At 38.8% G+C, this 22,709-nt stretch overlaps 2 protein-coding genes across 5 annotated transcripts in view; one reads left to right on the top strand and one right to left on the bottom strand.

Annotated features, from left to right (window-relative positions):
- The window catches only part of LOC105568397 (trichohyalin-like), a 40,839-nt gene extending 37,750 nt beyond the window's left edge, over positions 1–3,089 (bottom strand). Inside the window, exon 1 of one of the 2 annotated variants that reach the window (XM_012024046.1) lies at positions 2,908–3,089. The gene's annotated coding sequence lies outside the window, so the exon portion shown is untranslated. Of the gene's footprint in view, positions 1–2,094; positions 2,171–2,907 lie in introns of those variants that run through there. The other variant, XM_012024045.1, reaches the window with a different exon arrangement.
- The window catches only part of LOC105568398, a 93,053-nt gene that overhangs the window by 55,992 nt on the left and 14,352 nt on the right, over positions 1–22,709 (top strand). The gene's annotated exons all lie outside the window — the stretch shown is intronic.

The following is a 22,709-nucleotide window of genomic DNA, read 5'->3' on the forward strand; positions in this document are numbered from 1 at the left end:
TCACTGCCATATTCATCCATGTATATTTTTTCGCGTATGAAAAATAACCGATTCCAATTCCTGCCTTGGATCGGACTTCCATAAAAGTGAGGCATATCAATCTGCGATTTATACGAACATCTGTTCGTTTTTCTACTATTTATTATTTCTTGTTGGATACGAAAATACAAAAACTCTCTCTACTACGCGCGTGCGTGTGCATGTCTACATATTAATGTAGAATATAAAATTTAATACACAATTGAATATTGGACCCTGATCTTACTTCTACAGAATGAAAATGGAATTTTAGACTTTAAATTGTCACATATTGTCATAATTTAACCGTTGATTGAAGCTACAAGTACTTGAAAATTTTATGGCTATCGTACGTTTTTCTTTTGATTTATTATATGAATTTATTGCGTAATTTGTATACAAGATAAACAGTGGGCGGAAATGGTCTTGTGAAATTATGGAATTGCAGCTGCTTCCAGTCGCATGCGACGGCGCAATGTGTGACAGTATTTGTCGCCTTGGGCAGAGCGCCACTCTATTGTAATATACGTTCGTAATTATAGAATCCCACTCATGCGAGAATGAGGGAAGACAACGGTCGGAAATGCGTGTGCGATAACGGCACATCAATAATATTTCAATAAACGGATTTCTCGTTTTGCGGATCGAAGAAACGATAAGGAGCAATAGCCCCGCGTGGATCCCTTTCTATTTTGCCGTCACTGATTAGTGATAATTTGCGATAATTGCATACCACAAACATCCCGCCGTCGGCGGGATCAATCGAGGCGGAAGTTAGCTCACATCGAGAGTAAGATAGCGAGTGTAATTACCGGCTATTAAATTAGGTAATAATACACCTGGCGCGCACGACTGAAAAACTTTTCTTCTAGGAATTTATTAACCCTTCCAATATAGACTTTTTTTTTTCTTAGATATTTATAATTTAAAATTAAAATACTTGCACCGAATATTGGTTTTAAAAGTAGTTTTTATATAAGTAAATTTAATTTGCGGTTTGATTTAATTTGACCTTTCAACACTTTGGCCCGCAGGTTTTAATTTGTTTCTTTCAAATCATTGTAACATCCGTCACACGATATAAATCGTATCCGTTAAACAACAAATTAACCGTATCGTTTCTTATGCAAGATATTGAAAAAATTTATATAAATTATGAGAACATTAAAGTAAAAAGTTTGAGTAATTTGCTCAAATACATTTGTCCTACGGTTTCAATAAAATTACAATATAAAAAACTACGTCATACGAAAACAGAATATCTAAATTTTAAAAAATGTCTATCTACATGAGTTATAATTTTGTATATAAAAAAATATATTTTTAATTATTGCAATTACGCGATTCCGTTGAGCAGAAGAGTAATATATAAAACTGGTGTAAGTAGTTCCTTTCACACGCTACACTTTTTATCACGCTTTATCGTGTGCGTCGGATAACCCTGAAGAAAATAAATATCAGTTCATTCTTAATTTATGTCGAGGTCTCTTATATTGTGCAAATGGAAAACGTGAAAATATTTGAAAAAAAAATGCTTTAATTAGCTATCCCAAAGCAATTAAATATCGATAATTACATGAGCAGGACTACGGTACGTGGATACATAACGAAATTTCATAGTACCTGTTAATTAACAGTTATTAAATTTGCATAATGCCCTAATAGGATTTTCAATTGATCTCCATTTACGATAACGTAATTAAAGTGCCCCGTATAAATTCCTGCACGACTATCAATGAGACCGCATTTAATTATATGCAATCATGTGGGACTTGTTTAATCATAGAGATTATTAGATCCTTCCAGAGTAAAGTCAACTCTGACGGTGGCTTGTGTTATCATTGTCATACGTTAAGCTCACAACGTCGCATTAAAGAAAAATATAACAAGAAGAGATAAAACGGAAATAATATTTTTATACCATTTGTTAGGCTAAGGAAGATTTGAACGTATAACCTGTATAGACGTTTTGAAATAACATTTGATATTTTTCTCTAACCAAACAATTGTAGGTATACTTTACTTTAATTGAACTTCAACACACGTTTATCATCTTGTCAGAGAACTCGTACTTACCTGCTCGTTAAGATCACCGCTAACTGACTCTCGCTACAAGCTCGCTGCTAACAAGTCTCATCCGTGAACACGCAACGTGCAGTTCGCGTACTCTTCTTTCTCTCGGTCACGCTCGTTTACGGCACATTTCAGGTGCTAGACGTGCGCTTCTCCCGTGGCGAGTTAAGACACGAGACGCTCCGAACTCCGAAATTCACCCTCTCTGGAAATTTCGCGCTGATACCAGCGGCATTGAACGCCAAGTCTATTCGACCCCAAGGTGGTCCCCGCCGCTCAGTCTTAACGGCAATCCAATTTGCAACGATCGATGCTACTGCAGCTGGAAGCGCGTCGACCAGCCGCGTCGAAGAATCTCGCAATCTTCCTCGGGGCGGCGAGTTCTAGTCGATCTGTTTCCGAGGAAGTTAACCGATTGAATGGTTCCGACGAGAACAATCGACCTCACACAGTTAAAGTGTGGCAATATGGCAGGCGAAATGTTCGCCAAAGTGTCGATATCGCTCTTGATGTTTGCGAAACCTCGAGGGAGATTCGTTATTTCGAATACTTTGGTTCGTCGAAACACCGAGTCGGGGTCGATAAAACGAAGAGCAAACTTAGGAAGCGTAGTAAATTAATCGCGATCAAACTACCCGTCGAGTCGAGATTTCAATCCCTCCGTCGAAGAAGGGAGGAATCTTTTACCGTCTTTTCGCGAGAAAAATACGAGCTAAGGCGAGCGATCGTTGATCATCAGTAGGAAACTTCCCGATGTCATTTGTTGGAAACTTTTGCGCCGCGTCTTTAATCGCGCCCCACGGATGCGATACTCACGATGCTCAAGTGTGAAAAATGCGTTCGCCACTCCTGGTCGATTGCGGCCACGCGTTTTTCACTGTCGTCGGCCGAGGTGTCACTGCTTCGACGTGCATCCTCACGATTTATAAAGCCTCGCGCCTCTCGTCTCCGATGGCTCTTTGCACGCCGCGTGTGTGTCAGTCCGTCAGGCCGTCGTTATTATTCCCCTGCCAAGTGGCCGTTTCTCCCTCCACGCGATTGCGAGCCGTTACCACCCACCGTCACGTCGCTTGTATAAGATCCAAAGCCGGATTTCACACAACATTTTACAACTTATTTTAGTCTAGGTGAATTTTTCTGCACTAAAAACACCAAGAATGTAAAGATAAACATTCATTTTTCGATGAAACCACGATCACCTTTTATTTACGGAATAAACGTGAATACATTATGGATACATTTATTTTATCGATATTCATAAAATAAAATAAGTCTCTTTGTTTTTAAAATTACTTTTTCATTCATTTACTCTTTTCAATATGTATGGTGACTAAGGATTTGTTTGTTTAAGTAAAATCACGTAAAAATGTATTTATCGCGTTACTCAGAAAATGATTGTTGTTGAAAGGGCAAATCAGAAATTTTGTTTCGTATAATTTAGGCTTAACGGGTGAGTTCATGCAATCTATAAAATGATTGACGCAGTACTAGGACTATGGACATTCATTTTAGGAATCGATGCCTCTGGACACTGGTTAACCTTAATTGAAGTTAACTGAATTCGTTCTCTCTCTAGATGATTGTATCATGACACGAATAGAAAGATATAGTGCGCTGAGATTAGAGTTAATCAACGTCGCGGGAATCGACAATAAAAATACCGATGTAATGTAGAATATTGATGAAGGGGGAAAAATGCATCATATCATGTTGGAACATTTTTATTTATACACTTATAAGCGAACAACGTTAATCTAAAACTTAATATTATAAAATATATCCGCGACAGAAAGTTCTATCATAATTTTTTATCGTCTTTCTTTTCCTAAATCAATGTCTCTTATTACGCATGTGCTAACTTTTACGGTCAATTACTACAATGTTACTTAATTCCATAGCTTAAAATTGAAGAATTACGTCGTAAAATTATATGTGTGTGACGACAGGCATTTTCGTGTTCCTTGCTCAAGTGGAAAATACCTAAAAATAGTGAATTCCCTTGAAACAAAGTCAATGTGCATTGTTTGGATTATCTTTGCACGTCAAAGATTAGCAAGAGATTTTCTCGTGAACTTGGTAGCTTCTTATCTCAACCGTGAGAAAAAATAATGACAAAAGTTTCAAACAAGATGGTTTGTTTTAACTTCTTCTTACCATCTCGTTAACATACACAGTAACGCGCTTAGTGACCTAATTTCGCAAAAAATCTTTTAGCACAATAAAAGGGTTTGTTTATTTTAACAGACTTTCCGGTGCATAATTTATTTTCACGATTTTAACTGTATATTTGTTTCAATAATTTAATCGTAAATAAAACGAAAATATTAACTTGTTTTTTAAAGAGATTCAATTGAGAGCACGCAGGATGTAATTGGAAATTTTGCGATTTAATTTTAATTAACTTCATGACACTTTGCGTGTTTTAATTTTTTTATTGTTAAATTTAATACAAGCAGTTATTAATTTTGTTACTTTGTCACACTCCACTGTATGCAGTTAATGAATTTAATTCCGTTGGACTACAATCATAATCAGTTAATTCGCTCCACACAGTCCATCCCTCAACATTTACTTTAAACGGGTTCTTCTCGAGCAAATATAACCCGGAACCGGACGATCACATATTTCACTTTAAACACGCAGCGAGAATATAGTTCATAGTTAACTTTTCGAGATGATAATCTAATTTTTATTTTTTCGCAATAAGAATTTTAATTGCCAGATACGGTCAGTAAAAATCACTGAATTTGTTAATTACTGCTGGCGACTGTTAAGATTATTCTTACTAGTTGATTATACACCAATGACCTCAAACATGGTGTTCCTCCGTAGGGGGAATGGGATCGGGGGGAGTGACAGAGAAATTTAAAATATCGCGTATCGACAGTTCGGTGTACGTTCGACAACCATATCGACGCACAGTTCTGAAAAGTCGAAATAGACGCGTAAACAACATCTTAAAAGTTATATACACGTTATTGCGAATAGTATTACCACAGCCCCGGTGGTCGAGCTGGCTAAGACGCCCGTCACGGATTGTAAGGAGGTCCCAGGTTCGAATCCTGGCTGGGGTAATATTTTTCGCAATAAGAATTTTAATTGCCAGATACGGTCAGTAAAAATCACTGAATTTGCTAATTTTTATTGTTCGTTGTCAGAATTAGATATACTGACTGTTCGTTTATACGCTTGAAAATGCTTATGCATGAAATGCATCTCTGTTCTGGCCAGAAGAAATTCATTGCCGCTTCTTCTCGCGCGTCACTGTGCACGGGAAAATCTCGTAATAACTGAACAGTCTGCCATAAACTGTTTTGCGCAATCATGCCGTGTGCAAACATGGGCTGTTTATCCATGTTTCTACGTTAAAAACATTTTAATTAATATCATAAAATTACAATCGCTAAATCGTCACTTTTTTGGAAGGAATTTAAGTGTTGAATTTATTGCAGTAATTTGGGCTGAATTCAACGCTAAATAAGGAACGACCATGGTCGTTTTCCATCGATTTCCATAAAATGGTAATATCTCATAGCTGCACACCGTAAAGATTACTTATCAATAATTAAACCTATACGGAAAAAAAGAATAACATGTCAACAAGATCGGTACAATGGAAATGAAATCGTTGAAACAACATCAGTGTTAATAAATGAAAAACATTAGATTGTTGTCTTAATAATCAGGATATTTAGTTCGATGCTTAAAATTCAAATCCACAGCAAATACAATTGTGAGTGAATTATTTATGTTTGCGGCAGTCCGTGATATTAACGTGTAATTCAAGCAACTTCATTTTGTTTAATTCAACAGCTTTTTTCCCCGTGTAATAATACTTGGATGCTAGACATTGAACCCATGCTACTCTATTAAAGGAAATTACAGATCGAGCCGAAGCCGCGGTGCACGACAGCCCAAAAATCCGAAAATAGTTCAATCCACGAAATTAAAGGGGACGGTTCGTTGCGAGTAAGACGTATTTGGAGAGGGAAAGAGAGATCGGAGGCGCAAGAGAATTAAGCCAATTCTAACATTTAAATAAAATATATTGAAATAACAAGATTAACAATCAAGTACTCTACTCACTTGTATGACTTATTTTAGCAGCGCGATAACAATGCGATAAACGAATGTTACCGGCGGTGTTAAAGGCAAATTAATAACTGCAGCATCTCGCAGCAATCGAATGGTAAAAACGAAATTTCAAATGGTAATTGGCAATTCGCGCGAGCGATACGAGCTCATGCCTCGATAATACACGAGATGAAAAAGTATCCCATTTATTTCGATAAACGAGAATATTAAATTACCGTAGTATATCGACGACTTCGAAAGAGAAAGGTGGGTCTCTAAATCCGAGGGTGCGATCGAATGGGATAAAGCAGTCGTCGATCTTATTAAAATCTTAGACGACTCTGCTTACGAGATCTCCCACGTAATGGTTAACGCGGAGTGGCGCCTTTCCCTTCGCTGCTCTCCCCAAGGTCCCATTCGTGTCTCGATGTTCATCGGCATCCAGATTGCCGCGAGATAATTAATGCAGTGGCAACAGTATCTGCTTGAGCTAAATGCGGACGAAATTGGAAAAGGGCGAGACAACCTGCGCGCTTTGTTGAGGCTTGTTCGTTCCCTTGGCGGCTGCAACTTCCTTCGCTGCTGATCGGGAAAGATGTCGTCATCGATTGTTAGCTTACAGTAATCGTCGATGTTTGCTGATCGCGCTACGAAGAAAAGGAAGAGAAAGAATGGCGCGAAAAAGAAAATCACCGAGTGCGGGATGTTTTCTTCCGAGTCGGAAGGATGCTTCTCACCTTCGCGATTGAGCCTTGCGACTTCTTTTTATAACGGCTAAGAGGCATCGCATCTACGTGACATTATTTTTTACTTTTGCTTCAGTTTGAATCCGCGTGTGTGAATGTTGTATCTTGCACTTATATTTGAAATGCAAATTTTTTTATTCCCTTCGCAGCCGTTGCGTGCGTTGTTGCAGCTTCTACTTTTGCACACTCCGCTAGTAATTATATCGTCGTGCTTGTTTTTTCGCTCCGTTTTCCTGACATCTCTTCTGCAAAGAGGGAACGCTCGTATTCGTTATCGCTCTTCCGTCTTCCCCGGGCCGAGGTTCGTTACGATTCTCTGTGGCGCGATGGCGAGACAGTTTCGGAACACGAAAAGATAATGTTTCGGTGGGTGCGTATATGCGGCCCGACGCGTTTCAGCGCGAACAATGACGCGATAATGTGTCCAGATACCGACTGAATTCGCGCCCGCGCGCGCGCGCGCGCGCTACGTCGTCCCAGATGCAGAGACGGAACGTTAACGTAACGCGAGCACGTCGACACGTTAAATTTGCACGTGGGAATGCATCTGTTCGTAGGTACTTGTGTGCGTGCATTAACGATCGCGCCAAGTCCGCCGACGAAAATGAGTATGCGCGAGCGTCGGTTTGCGCGAGAACCACACGGTAAATTAATTAATGAAACCGTTTGTTAACGAAATAATTAACAGGTTATTTAGCGATAGTAGCGAACGGCACGATACCAACACACGTCGATTATTTATTGCTCGCCAATCAAGAAAATCCACGATATTACGTACTGCATATTTATAGGAATTGTTCTCGTGCGCAACAATTGCACCACGCATTGTCGAATACTACGCACATTATGAATACTTTAACCGCTTAATCCCAACCGAACTACGTAAGTCAAAATCAATCGTACATTTTATTTGGCGCTTTATTCGCGCTGATAATTTGTTTAAATTAAAAATGCCGTTTATGAAGAATTGAACAGAAATTCATGGTCCGCACCACGCATGATTCACGACCTCTCCTGCGAATTCACCATTCATGGGAAAAAACGCGATTCCCTTCTTCCGCCCAGTCTAAATAATCTCGTTATCTCGTCGAACTTCAAATTAATTCTGCGAATCGCGGGCGCGGATCGGCCGCGGTCGAATTAATCTTCACCAGCGAAGGAAAATAACGAGTTCGGTATTGTTGCGGTCGTCGCTGCATCTGGCCTGTCGATACGCGAGAGAGCTGCGGCGGACGTGTACACGTCTGCCTTTTTATTTTCAATCGAGAACGCGAATTGCAACCACACCAGATTTTCGCCAATCCTCTTCTTGCGTATTAATGTGACAAACACCGGTCGTAAATCAATCCCGTTTTCAAATTTGGGCGGCCGATTTATCTTCCAGTTTGGCTACATACATTTTAAATTTGCCACGCCGCGGCTCAACAGATAATGCATAGAAAATTAATAGTATCGAATTTTACGTAATGTAAAATATGAACGACTGTTTTTAAAATGAAAGATCGATTACGTATGCGTCATAGAATTTCATTAAAAGTCTAGAATATAATACTGTACATATCAAATTTGCCCACATTCATTCGATCCATTTTGATCTATATTTAATATCAGAATTATTATTATACAATGAATATATTGATAGTGAATGTTGCGGATATCAAGAATGAAACAACGGATCAATAAAGGATTAGCAAAGGTTTAAAGGATTAAAACTAAATTCGCACTTCGCGATATACGTCGTATTCCACAGCACGATCACTTTACTCATAAATTCTTGATCAATTCGAAATTTTGTGATTTTCCTTCTAAACCTTTTATCAAATGCTAAAATTGATATTATAGTAAATCTAATAATATTAATATTGTATTAAATATAAACTTTTCGGCTGAATTTCTTAAACAATTTCGTAGATGAACGGTGATGCTTATAAGACGTTCCGTATACGGTTTTGATAAATGAGCGTTTTGAATGAACGAACTAAACTCGCGAGCTATTGATTATTTATTACATCGTGTAATCCCGACCTCGGTTTGTAATCGCGGAGATTAGATTCAAGGGTATATCATACAGATAGGGACGGCAAAAGAGCTCGGAATAATAGAGACGAACTCGATTGACGTGCACCGTGCACTATAAGTACATAAAATGGTTTCGCGTACTGAGTACTTATCCTGATGAAATTCTAACGAAAGAATATGTAGATAATTCGATAATCGATTGTGGAAATTCAATGTGTCAATTACTATGTTTTACTGTATTGCAATTGGTTATGTGGATTTCAACAAAGGCGTTTTGAAAGTATGTCGAATCATGAAATATTATAGTGTTTAGAAAGTTAGTTAAAAATTTGTGTTATTGACCGGTGTATAAAGAAAATCTATAAAAATTAATTGAAAACTATAGGAAGACTCGATAACAAAACAATAGAAAGTGAAAGCAATTTAAAGTAGAAATTACATTTCCACGAAAACTGTAGACACCTTTTGTCAACGTCTGGAATTATGTATTTATTTTGAGTGTAAAGCCATTAAATTCTCAGCAAATTTAAAAGTGCACAGCATCGATTTGTCTTTGCTATTAACAACGTAGCGCATGATTCTGAAGTAGAGGCTTGTACTTGCGAGGATTCTCGTTGCAGTCACAAAATGCACCGACCCGAAACGCCACGGCACGAAAGCAATCCACGGAATTTAATTAAACCCCGTGCTTTTTTTCGACCACGAACGCGCATCCGTCTGCGTGCCGACTAAAGTGGATATATACCGCGAAGATTTCTGGCCTCAAAGGCATGATGAACTTAGCTCCAGAAAACGGGAACTTTAAACGGGATAAACCTAATAATGGACCTCACTTAATTAAATTGTGCTTCTTAATTACGCATTTTTAATGATTGAGAGTCGAAAGTATCGTTACGTATTGAGAAATACTCATACAGAAATTTATTCTCATTGCAGTTTAACATTACGGACACTGTTTAACAATTAAGTAATAATATGAATTTTGACACTGTCTTCGATAATTTAATAATGAATTTATGCATAAAAATGGAATAATGTCACAATTATTTTGTATCAAATATATACGTATATACGTACAATTAATAACAATTCTGCGACCATTATTTATTATAATTAAGTATTGATATAATTATATTACCATAATTTATTAAATTTTATACATAATTAATCAGTGATTGAAATTACTTAATTCAAAAGTATATATTTAATATATTCTTTACATTTTACTAATTAATTTATTCTTAAAGAATGTAATGAAATATTTTAGATGGTATTAAATGTCGATTTATGACTCGCGTTGAATTCTTGTTTTGCCGATGTAATCATGCCGCTTGAACTTCCATGGAAATTGTCGCGATAGTAATTTATAAGGTCCGGCATCTGTATTATGACAATAGATTGTTCATAAGGGTTTTTCTCATGATGTCACTCTTCTGGGTATAACATCATCAGATCATTCCTCTATGATCTACGGAAAAAAAGATGTTTCGTGAATACGAGCAAGGAACTATATTATTAATATAATTTTAAACAAAACGCTAATTACGCTGGTTCTATTTTAATTCTACTTTTATTTTACAAAGTTAAAAAGTAATATCATTTAATTATCAAGATTTAATTCAATTTGAATAAAAGATAATATTAAATTGCATTTAAATTACAATTACGTTAAATTCTTTTTATAATATTTATTGTTAGCTTTGATTTTATGCGGCTTAATCTTTTTTCTTTTCAAGTATATTATATATGAAATAAATTTAGCGTATATCAGACGAGAGTAAAGCGATTCGAACTTCCGCCAGTCATGCTATTTCCTTGAAGTTAAGTGAAACGCAAATCATGGTCTTCGAGAGAAGAAATCTTGATCTTTTATTCTTCCTTCCTCTCAGATTTCTTTGTTGAATTAAGGTAAGAAAAACCTATGTGGGTTTTACAACTGATACATCATTATATGACTAAGGACGATGAATATGCCGGTTTTTGCGTTTTATCAAGAATCGTTAAGACTTGTCGTTTGATTTTTCCATTGGATATAATAAAAGTTGCAAAAAGTTTTCCTCTGTTTCGACTTTATTAATTATAATATGTGTAATACATGTGAATAATACAATACATTTGAATAAAATTGTCCCAATGCTAATGTAACATACACGACATACTTTTAATGCAAGATAATTCTCAGCTTAACTTTACAAACTTGTTACATTCTGTTCGGCAATGAAGTATAACAATATAAATTTTGCATTGTACATATATAAAGCATAATATAAGAATATACTTACATCATGAATGTATAATAAAAAAATTAATTGCTCAAAGAATATAATATGAAAATAGTCTAACATAGATTTCTTACCGCGATATACTTGATTAATATTTACGTTTGTGGCACGTAAATAGTCAACCAGTTGGGCAAATTTTCAGGGCATTTTCTTTATACGCAAGCATACATACGCACAGATTATAATTATGCTTTTAGAATTTACGGCACGCGTGTTACACGTGTTATGAATCGCTAGTGTTAACCAAAATTGCCGCGATACACCCTCGCAAGGCGAGTCGTGCGCGACTTTTGCGGATAAGTCTGATGAAATATTCTACGGTATAATTAGACGGTAAATTCTGTTGTATTGTATACGGTCCTTACAGATTTCATCAGATGCGTTTTACTACAATCGCCGATGTAAGCTACGGCTTTCTTCGCGAAACGCTCCATTGTTCCGCGTGAACGGACGAAATACTCCCCGTTTGCTTCCACTTCATGGTATAATGCCTACTTTAAATAGCACTCAAAATAGTTCTGTTTACGTGCTGATATTTCTACACGTCTCACCTGCACGTTTAACTCATTCCGTTTTGTTACGTCAAAGCAATTTTTAATTAAACCGGTGGTTTCAACAAAACTATGTTTTAACATCGTAATTACCATGTCCGGTTTAGCAAGGAAGTTATTTTCTCTACGTTTTTGTGAACGTGAATGTCCTTGTGTGCGATAAATTACCATAATTTTTACGGTTGCTAGAGACGCGTGTGTTCTCATAAAGCGGCGCAAAGCGACGGTAAATGTGACAAAAAAACCATTTTCTTTCTCTCCCTCTCTCTTAACTATACACAAAATGAACGGATTTACTGAAGTATCTAAAAATTTAGCTAGATAAAGATCTGAATCTAATTATGCTGGACCATACAAGTAATTTTATATATTGGATGCTCCAGCTGCTACAAGAATGTCGTTTTGCATTATTATCAATATGCTTGAGCACCCTACATAATTCTTTTCTAAAAAATATATAATTATTAATCTGTGTGTGTGTCTGGTTCAAATTTTATATATTTCAACAAAATGTTTCTTTTTTCGTGTAGTCCGCGCAATTGTATAATTGTGATCGTGAATATGTATGAGCGCAAAGTGGAACACTCGGATCTAGATCAATTTTTTTCCTTTGCAACGATGTCTCTAATTAGTTTGTAAGAATGAGACCTTGAGAAAAGGCAAAAACTGCCTGAAACATTGCTACGAGAAGCGAGAGAATGGCGAGCGCAGGCTGAAACAGGTTCTTGATCATAATGATCCGATATAAGTATACGTGAAAACTACAAAAGAACTTTGTCTATCTTTCACGTAATAACTCATGATTGCAATTATGTAACGAAACGTTGAAGGATGTAAATGTTTAATCGATTGACAGTTAAGATAATTCTTTTTGCGCGTTTAAAGATAAAATCGCGTACACAGAGAAACCGGATATAAAGCACGAATGTTGTATCCGTATAAGATGAGAGGAACGAGGTTCTATAACAAAAGAGATGAGCGGAATCACACGATATCAGGCGTCGCGCTTAAAAATGCAGAACAATTCTTATCCTGTGAATTAAATTCGCATAATCGAATTACTCGATCTACGGCTCTTTTATTCCTCCTGCTTTCTCTTCTGTTTCCCCCCCCCCCCCCTCGAGGGACCGAAGGACTCGCGCCAGGATGCAAAGGGAGCGGAAATCCGTTGTCTGTTCCGATTCTAATTACAATAAAGCAGACTTTAATTGCGCGACAGGATTCGCGGAACGCAATAAGAACGCCTCTTTGTGTCCCTAATAGACAGGGGCAAAAAAAAAGAACACTTCTATCTACTCTCCTCATCCCGAGTATTAATCCCTCCGGGATATGACGCGCGCGGGACGAACTGCGTTTCGCGGCACGCCGTGATTCATCGTCAGTGGCGATGCAAATGTTTGAGTAACCCGTTATCTCGAGAGACCACCGGTCCGCCGCCCTTTTTTTCGCGCGCGAGCCTCACCTTTTTATCTCGCCCTCCTCACTTTTCTTCCACCCTCATCTCTCCCCAGCCTCCGTATTTTATTCCTCGCGAATTCGTGACCGACGAGAGCTCGCGGGAATCGTAAATCACGGATATTGGACGGTGTCGATTCTTCTGCCTTTCGCTGGGATCGCTATTAAAGGGATACTTGATATACGCCATCCTGCGATACCGCGAAAAGGGATCGTTTTCACGCCTCATTATCACTGACTTTGTGCACGCGCGCCTCGGCATGTCGCGTTGTGATAACCGACAAGCGGTGGATGACGATTTTTTGTGAGTGAAACTGTTTAACTGTCCGAGGCTTTTATGAGATAAGTTTGAAATGAAATTTCGCTATGCCGTTGAAAATTTTTGACGAGGAGAAAGGAAGTTATAAAACATCATAGACCAATCCCGGAATTGAGATAGAAAAGGATTATATATTAATAAGGAATCTAGTTTCTTGAAGGAAAACGAAAACTTATCTCTCGTTCATTCTCTTGCCAGTAGTTAATCTATGAAATTGCGGATTGCTCGTAGTAAATGTGCAGGAAGTTAAATATTTGTCTGTCCACGAATAAAATACTTTGTGAATGATTGGTGAATTAAAAAGCTTCGGTATCAAAGTGAAGCATGGAGAAGGCCAAGCTTGCAATCACGGTGACTCAACAATGACGGAATCGTGTGCGGAGAGCGCAGTAAAGTTGTCCCGAAGAAATCTAAAACTCACCGAGGTAATCACTATTAATAATTGACAAGGAGCAGTCTTTGCTCAGTTTGCGCGTAATATACCTGATATAGTGGTGCATATGGGTGGAGCCCGATGCGGAATGTTTCATTGATCACGCATAACTGCGCAATGTCGCAAAAACATTTTTACAACTCGAATAATTTCGCAACGTGCATGATTGTCCATTCGTTCGTGACAGTCATCGATGCAGTCATCTGTTGGCGCGTATTTAGATCGCGCAGTCGCTACTCTTTGTGATATGCAAGTAGTAGTACAAAAGTGTCCCGGAAAGTGGAATTTAACTTCGAAGTCAGTCACAGTTGATGAGATTTTTTTCAGGTTTTTTTTATTGTATATTGAAAGTCAGAGTTTCTTGCAAATTAAGCTTCATGCAAAGACGAGAGTAAACCATGGAATATTATCAAGTTACAAAATTATCAAGTGTGCTGTACTGGAACTTTGGACCCGTATTTGATAAAAATATTAAATATGATCAAGGTTTAAATATTATAAAAAAATAATGCTCTCTTTTTTTCCCAATGATGACCGTTCATTTACAAATAGTGACACAGCAGAGAGATATTTTTGCTGTAGCCTATCCGCGTAAATGTGTCGAGATCATGCGTTCAGACGCTATCAAGCTCGTTTCGTGAGAAAATGACGTCGGGTGTTTCTTTGTATCGATAGTGCACACGATTCGGTGGATACCGAATCGAACTGCTATTCGCGCGGTAGAATTCCTGCTCGGTTTATTGTACGTGAGCACGATCGGAGCTTCACTTAACGCTGCGCCTTTCGGCAATAAATTCATTTGCTTTATGCACACAGGCAATGCGTAGTTGGCGATTTAATGGTTTGAAATAGAATGCCGCGCATATTCGCACGGATATCTGTAACCGCGATCGCGTTTATGGTAGAGCAGATCTACCTCCCACAGGTGCCAGTTTACTTCCAGCATTTATGCGTCAATATTTCCCCCGATTTTGCGCGACATTTATAATTTCCGACTTCTTTTAAATAAGCAGTACGTACTCGTTTAATGAATTTAATTCGTTTTTCGCTAGACATCCTCCTCCCACGTGAAAGTTTTGCGAAGAAATTTCGCATTTTCAAAGTAATGCGATCAATAACGATACTGGTATAATAAGACGAGGATTTCAAGTATCTTGAAAGCATCTCTTGATTATAATTTATAAATATCGTTCTTAGACATCACTTTAATAATTTTCTTCTTCTATCTTAGCTCAGAAGGTATTCCAGCATGTAAAAAATGAACAAACGAACGATAATAAAGATAATAATAGATGCTACTTAAGTAATTGTCTTATTTAGATCAAAAATATTGTACAGCATAAGGTGTTCGAACAATTTGATATCTCTAAAAGATTTTTCATTTATTTAACTATTGTTACTATTTATTGTAATGTCTAACGTGAATGGTCGAGACAATTTATTGCTTGTAAAACTTGTCGCACAATTTTTCGAAATTATTTTGTGTAAAAAAGAATATTACACGATCCGTTTTTCCAACATTGCTGATAAAAGTTCCGGAAAATTTGCAGTGTCGTGTTAGCAGGATTGAAACCGGGATCTCCAGTGAGAAGAAATTATAAATTCACGAGAAACTTTCATATTGAGCGGATAGAAATTTTCTTCGGGAAGGATGCTGACAGCGTTATACGCATACCATCGCATCTTATGCGATAGAGGTAATTCTGTCGATATTGCTTGTAAAAAAAATCATTTTTTTTCGGAAATATTGAACACCGATAATTGATCGTTCGCCATGTACCAATTTGTTCTTCTTCAATCTACATATTTCTCTTCAAACTATCGTAGAAGGAGTATCCGATATTTATGAGGGGGGGGGGGGAAATGTATACAATGTTTGTTGTAGAGATTAACTTTGTAAACTCTTAAAATAATTTTATACAATATTACGACGTACAACGTGGAAAAGAAACAAAAAGAAATTTTTTAAAATTTGCTTGGATTTTCCCTGTACGGGACAGAAATCCAGGAAGATGTTAACGGAATTATTATATCCGTACTACCGCACCCCATGGCAGGAATAATCCGAAGGGGAAACCGCTGACCAAAATCTTGTACACCAATGCCCACACTGAAAAAAATTTCTGGTTGAATATGGACGAATCAGATAATTCCTTTAGGATTTACCAGAATTCCTTTAGGATTTACCAGAATTTCTGTAGGATTGCAGGAATTCTAGTAAATCCTAAAGGAATTCTGGTAAATCCTAAAGGAATTATCTGATTCGTCCATATTCAACCAGAAATTTTTTTCAGTGCACTAATGCCCAGTCTAATTATCTTATTTTATCTTTATAATGCCCCAGCAAGACCTAATGCCCAAACTAATGCCCAAGAAATGCCTAGTAATGCCCAGTAATTCCGCAAATGTGTACACCACAATGTCCTCAGCGGTTTAACTCTTGGAATAATCTTGCTTGTGTCTCATCTCGTTTGTCCATATCTGTCTACAACTATTACTTAGATCGTAACTACCGCGCAAAGAAAATTGGGGCGTGTCTAGATAATCTGGTTTTTTCGCCGTGATATTATTCGACAAGAGAAAAATCAGTGTGCCGGATATTTCGTCAAGTGGGCGGTGCACGTCGGTGTGGAATTATTCGATAGAAGAGACGCTCTTCGATATCTACCTCGACGTATAAGGATGCAGTGCCGTCTCTCAACGTGAACGAAGCCCCAGATTGATGGTGTTTCATTTTAGTATTTGCTTCCGTTGTTATATCGTTGTTACGCAACTACACTGCGAGCCGAGTGCATCATTGGCTGACGATTTTTCATTTCCAACTTGGCACGTGTACAATATTATTTAAAGCGTGATATTTTACAATACACATATCTACGATTATTATATATACACGAGCATGGATAAAGAGAAATTTGATGCTATCTCGTTGACTTTAATCTTCGATGCTATACCATAAATATGGAAGCAGCTATCTCACAATAATTCTCGCGTTTCTATCATCAGGAAACAATACAGAGAGATCATGATTCATATTCATAGCTTCGAAATTTGAATTCACCGACGTTATACAGTTATAAATTTCCGGGGCTTCGGGCGTCTTATTGCGAAACACTCGGAACATTAGAGACCTCGAATAATTTCGTCGCCTCGGGGCCCTCGAGGCCAACGAGACACGGCTGCGAGGACCGACTGAGGAGAAGTATCGGGCGAGGCGATGTATCAGACGTCTCTCGTTTATCTACTTCCCGTGCAGAGCTCCACGTCCCGACACGTAGCCACTCGGAATCTGTCCGATAAATCCGTGACTCCCGCGGAACTTTCTTAACGACCGACTGGTCGCTATCGGACCCACCGCCGCCGATCCCCCTCAGGCAATCGTTTTGCATCGCAATTTCATCCGTCGGAGCGGGATCAAACGTCCAGCCTCGCGGAGTTGTGTTAAATGAAGTAAGTCTTGACTCGAAATATTCTCATCCTCGTCGAAACACTCAATTCGGAATTTTCGAACGATGTCTTTGTGCCTGCGAAAGAGTTTGCCTGGAATGAGCCGCTACGAGTTATGGTGAGTTATAATGAGTTTGAAAAGCGTTCCCTGAATTTTTATCACGCGAGAGCGTGATGTCGTATTCAGTTTCGAGCACGTGAATTTTCTAACTCAGCTGAAGGCTGTTTTCAATTAGTTTCAATATTTTACGGTATGCTGGAGTTGAAAAATGCACAGAACTAATTCCAGGTTGGAGAGTATTGACGGGGGAATATTTAACAAAAATTTGTAAAATATCTATACATTTTATTGTCCTTTATTGTCCTGGGAAATGATCAAAGAGCTTGGAAGGTTCATTATTCAATATCGGTCAGTTGATTGTCAATTAATTATTCACCGCTGTATTCTCAATTTTTCAATTTTCACGAGTTATGGTGAGTTATAATGAGTTGGAAAAGCGAGAAGTTTCATCACGCGAGAGCGATTTCTATAAGTAAAATTTTGAATATGACTCAAGAGGTTTGTATACAATCAGAAAGGAGAGTCCAGCTTTCGTTTAATTAATTAAGTAAAAGATATATAAAAACACAATATAAAAAATGAAGCAGGTCAGAAATAAAAGCATGAAGCGCAAGTGCATGTCTTTATACACATAGATTGGTTCTTCTCGTCTTTTTACACGTAACATATTAAGATATAAGATTATTGGAAAGTGAAATATTCCACATTTCATTCGGATATCTATCAGAATAAGATATCCACTCTTCTCAGATAAATGTACAAAAATCCAAAGGGGAAGAGATAAACATAAAGTGAAAATTATATCGCGAGCGAAAGCAACGGTATAACAATATAACAACGATAGATTGGTATTTAATTAATTAACATTCCGTTCCGTATTACCAACTTTTGAGTGATCATCAATTTACGCGATACCGGAAGCGATTGATGAACGGGAGCATGTGCATTCACGATTGACGCGCCCTAACGTGACTTCCAATTAGCGGCGGCGGCGGCGCCGGGATGAAATTGAATTTTCCAGCCGAGCTCTTAGCGTAAACGAAAATTTACGTCAACGCAACACGAATCCGCCGTTACTCGGACTGGAGTTGTATGTGCACGGTATATCTCGGGCGGTTTTTCGCTCCGTAACGAAAAATAGTGGGATTGCTGGACCGCGCGCGCGTCAGCACACCTTTTCCGAACGGGGAACTTTCTTACGCGAATACGCTGAAAGGTTCCCATCGAGTGGATAACGTTTTTCACTCGTTACCACCGCCTTTTTCGCTTTCTCGACGTTCCTTTGCGACTTCTCCAAGATGTGCAAGCAAAGTATTTTGCCTACTGCAAGTCTTTCTCGAAATTTCACGAGATGAGAGTGGGCTTACGAATACAATCGTTTTAACATATGGAGACATGTTGCCCTCATGATGGAAGAATATCTGTTTCTACGTAGAAATGTTAAAAGAAGATTTTAAAAAAGATTTTCTAGTTACTGGTATAATTTCCTTATAATTTTATTACGTTAATGTCTCTTTTGGAGTTTTCGAAGACGTTTTTCTTAAGTTAACAAGTTCGTTTCTCTTTTACTCCGATACCGACGGTGACGTAACCGAGAGCAGCTGTTTTAATCGCCAATTTCTGTTGCTGCAGGTTAACGATAATGCCATAACTCAATCCAATTCAGACAATAATACTGAGTAAATCTTTTTTGTTCCTCAATGCAGCGTAAGACCATCCAATCACGCGATGCTTTCCATTAGCAATTGTGTTTGTTATCGGCGAAAAAGCACAGAGTATAATCCAGCCTGCATATACGACCACACTACGCGCGCATCGGGAAAGCCGCAGAGGTGTGGTCAATACGTTTGATCTGTGTGGCGAGATCCGCCTGTGCATCCATCCGTATTCCAGTCGCTCGAACAGCGGCGCCGCTTTCATTGGCGAAAAATCCGGTTTACCGATCTTCAATAGCGCACAGATATGATGAGGACTGCACTCACGGAGGGCGGCCTCTGTACAACGGTTCCGCGTCGTCGTTAGCGATGACTTTTTCATAGTTGACAATCGCGTAGGTAACAAATTTAGATCTCTATATATGCTATTACACGTTTAAGTATATCGAGCGCGCTATTTAGTTTAGGAGAAACCCGACTATAGAGACGCTCATCGCGGGGAATGGCCCAATAATCATTTAAACGCTCATAAATTGCTAACAACAATTTTATAACCTTCGTGAAACCATTGATTACACGCTGGTATTGCGATAACCACTCGGGAAATTTAATACAATCATTTTTCCATTTAATTAAATAATACGCGAATTTATTTTACAAACGCAGTTTGCATCCGAATTATCATTATTCTTAAAGTGCCATACTTTATTTAATTATATTGTATAGCATTGCATACAGTATCAAAATGTTATAACGATTGCTTAATAAGGAATGAAATCTGTTTCACGGTAAATTTTCCGTGTTGGATTTCACGTGAGTAAATTTAACGAGAGTTCGCGCGCAGCTGCTGCAAAAAATTCGACTCCAACAGCTACGATTTTTCGTGATAGTTGAACAATTCCAGAGGTAATAACGACCAAAACGACGACATACTTGCACAGCAGCGAGCTTAACTACCGTCCGAGACCGACGAAGAAACTTTGGCTTTCAGAATAAGAATCCTGGGGATCTGAAGACCGACCCTCCTTCTACGAGTATTCTTAACGATCGCGCTCTCCTCCTCTAGAAGGTTATCGGAGGTTACGACTGTTAGGACCTAGGAGGGCCTCGGGAAATAACGTTCATCGTGGCCAGACAAGCCGTTTCCGCGCCTTTTGTCTCCTGGCAGATTACTGCATGTCTACAAAAATTCGCTTTACGAGCGGCAGGGAACGAGCTTTCGCGCTGTACGTGCGTCGTATAATATTTTATATTGGATAAATAATTAATTAATTGAATACCCTTGAGAGAAATTAACGAGGGAAAAATAGGCTTTGAGTGTCAGACGCGGTTAATTGTGCGTGAATTAACGTTTTGTGACATTTAATTAATAATTTGGCAAAAATTATAAATCGTATATTAAAACGCGACAACATGTTAATTAAATAATCTCTGTAAGATAAATTAAATAATCTACAATATCGAACTAACCGCGCCTGACTCTCATAGCCCACTTTTCCTTATTATTCGTTTATTTTGCCGATTTTTAAAATACGATAAACCACGTAAATCACGTTATGGCGACTGTGTGAAGTGAAATTAATTTGTAGCCACGCCGGTGTATCTGTATAGGTTTCATCGAATTTTCCTCGAGCTATTCTCTTATATTGTTACTTTTTATCAATTTATTCGTGAAATTTAATTACGATGTACGGCGATTGAAACTTCTTTCTATTTTTTTTATTCATTTTTCATACATTTTTGTCTCGAGCAGGTATTAACAAATACATACTTGACCGAGCTCGGCAGCATGAGGCCTCAATTTACTCGAAAATCTGGATCTAACAAGCGAAAACATCCCTTTCTATTTTTACTCGATCGCGGAACGGATTGCCGGTGCTGGCGCGAATTTGGAGGATAACGAGAGCTCGTTCAGCAACGATCACGTTCGACCTTCGGGCAATCGAAAACGACAGTTCACTTAGCTGGCGCGTGCCGACGCGGGGAGAGAACGAATCCGTTTTGTACGGTCCGTACGACAATGCGCTTGTTGCATTTTGGCATCTGGCCCGCGCGCCGAACGAGGAGACCGACCCCCCTTCGGCCACTTATTCCGCGAGATATACCCCGGCGCCCCGCGATCGAAGGAGCGACGGTCTATGAGAGCCACGTAGGAGACGCGCGCTGAATTCCAATGGAACCGTCCGAAAACCACTGGAAGAGGCGCGAGTACAAACGACGTGAGCAGCCCCTCTCGCCTCGGCCCCGGTACGGCGCGTCGCGGCGCGGATGAAATACCGGATGGCGCGATACTGCGTGACGTACGAGTGTAGGGTTTGGAGCCTTTCGTTGGAAATTCCCCACGGGTAACTTGACGTGAGTCCTCCTGAAAAGGAGTCACGATGGCGTCGGGTTTAGAAAATTTTATAAAACGCAAACGTGATGTGGAAAAAGACGCGACGTATATCGAAGGTGGTTTATACCTGCGCCCTCCCCACCCTCCCCCCCCAAGCCAGGTTACTTTATCCTGTAACCGACATCTTATGCGAGACGTCTCGCAAATCGCGATTTTCAACGACCGACTTTTACTATTGGTAGCAATCGCGAATTATGATACGCGACGCAAAATTTATCGAGGAGTTGAAGCAAAATTTACATTCCCTTTTTTATGCGCATCCGAGACTAGCTCGTATCTACGTAGCGCACATACGGCGGGTCATAAATGTGCCTTTACTACTGCGGGCTACGCGCTACGAAACGAGCGCGCGTCAGGATGCAATTCGGTGGAACTGTGACGATTAAACATTTTCATGGAAATCTACTGGAAATTAATGAACAAAATTGCCGATTATTCTCACGGGTGGAAATAATGACATTATACGTTCTCTTCTCAGAAACAAAATATAGGTAGTCGGACACTTTCGTACTTGGAGATTTCATCGGAAAAGCTTCTTCTATTACTCCATTTGAATCCACTAAATTCCCGCGAGTCGACGAAATGCAATTACCGAGTAATTCGTAGGACTATAAGGGCAAGACGGTACGTTTTACAGATTGGCAGCCGGCCAGCTTCTCCTCGGCAAATCATATTATCTTAACGAGACCAGATAACGCCCTTTTGTCGGCGAACGATGACGGCGCGAATGTATCGCGCTCGTCGGAGCAAATGCCGCCGCACCGCAAACGAAAATGAGAAAGTTCCCCCATTCGCGTAATTGTTACGTTTCTTGATATCGCCGGTTCCATTGTGCGACTTTAAAAGCTCATGAAGCAAAGGAAATTATTGGTACATCGAGAAGGTACATTTATTCCTAACAAAATGTTACTGGTTCGCTTATTTTAACATTGTTTATTTATATACAGGGTGGGCCATTTTAATTTATACAGTCGATTTTTTAAAAAACTAAAAGAGATATGAAAAAATGTTTCAGACAAAAGTTGTATGGTTTCGAGGGGGACATAAGATGGTACCATTGGTTTGACCTTGAAGAATTATTTGAAGGTTACATAAAGGTCACACCAATTTTTTTAAATGGCATTCCCTATTTTTTATTACATATTCTTGTAGCTAACCTCGAGAGCTTTCCAAAACACTAT

This window comes from Vollenhovia emeryi, unplaced genomic scaffold (genome assembly GCF_000949405.1).
Source record: "Vollenhovia emeryi isolate VEMERY1.0 unplaced genomic scaffold, V.emery_V1.0 DF939129.1, whole genome shotgun sequence".
Taxonomy (NCBI): domain Eukaryota; kingdom Metazoa; phylum Arthropoda; class Insecta; order Hymenoptera; family Formicidae; genus Vollenhovia; species Vollenhovia emeryi.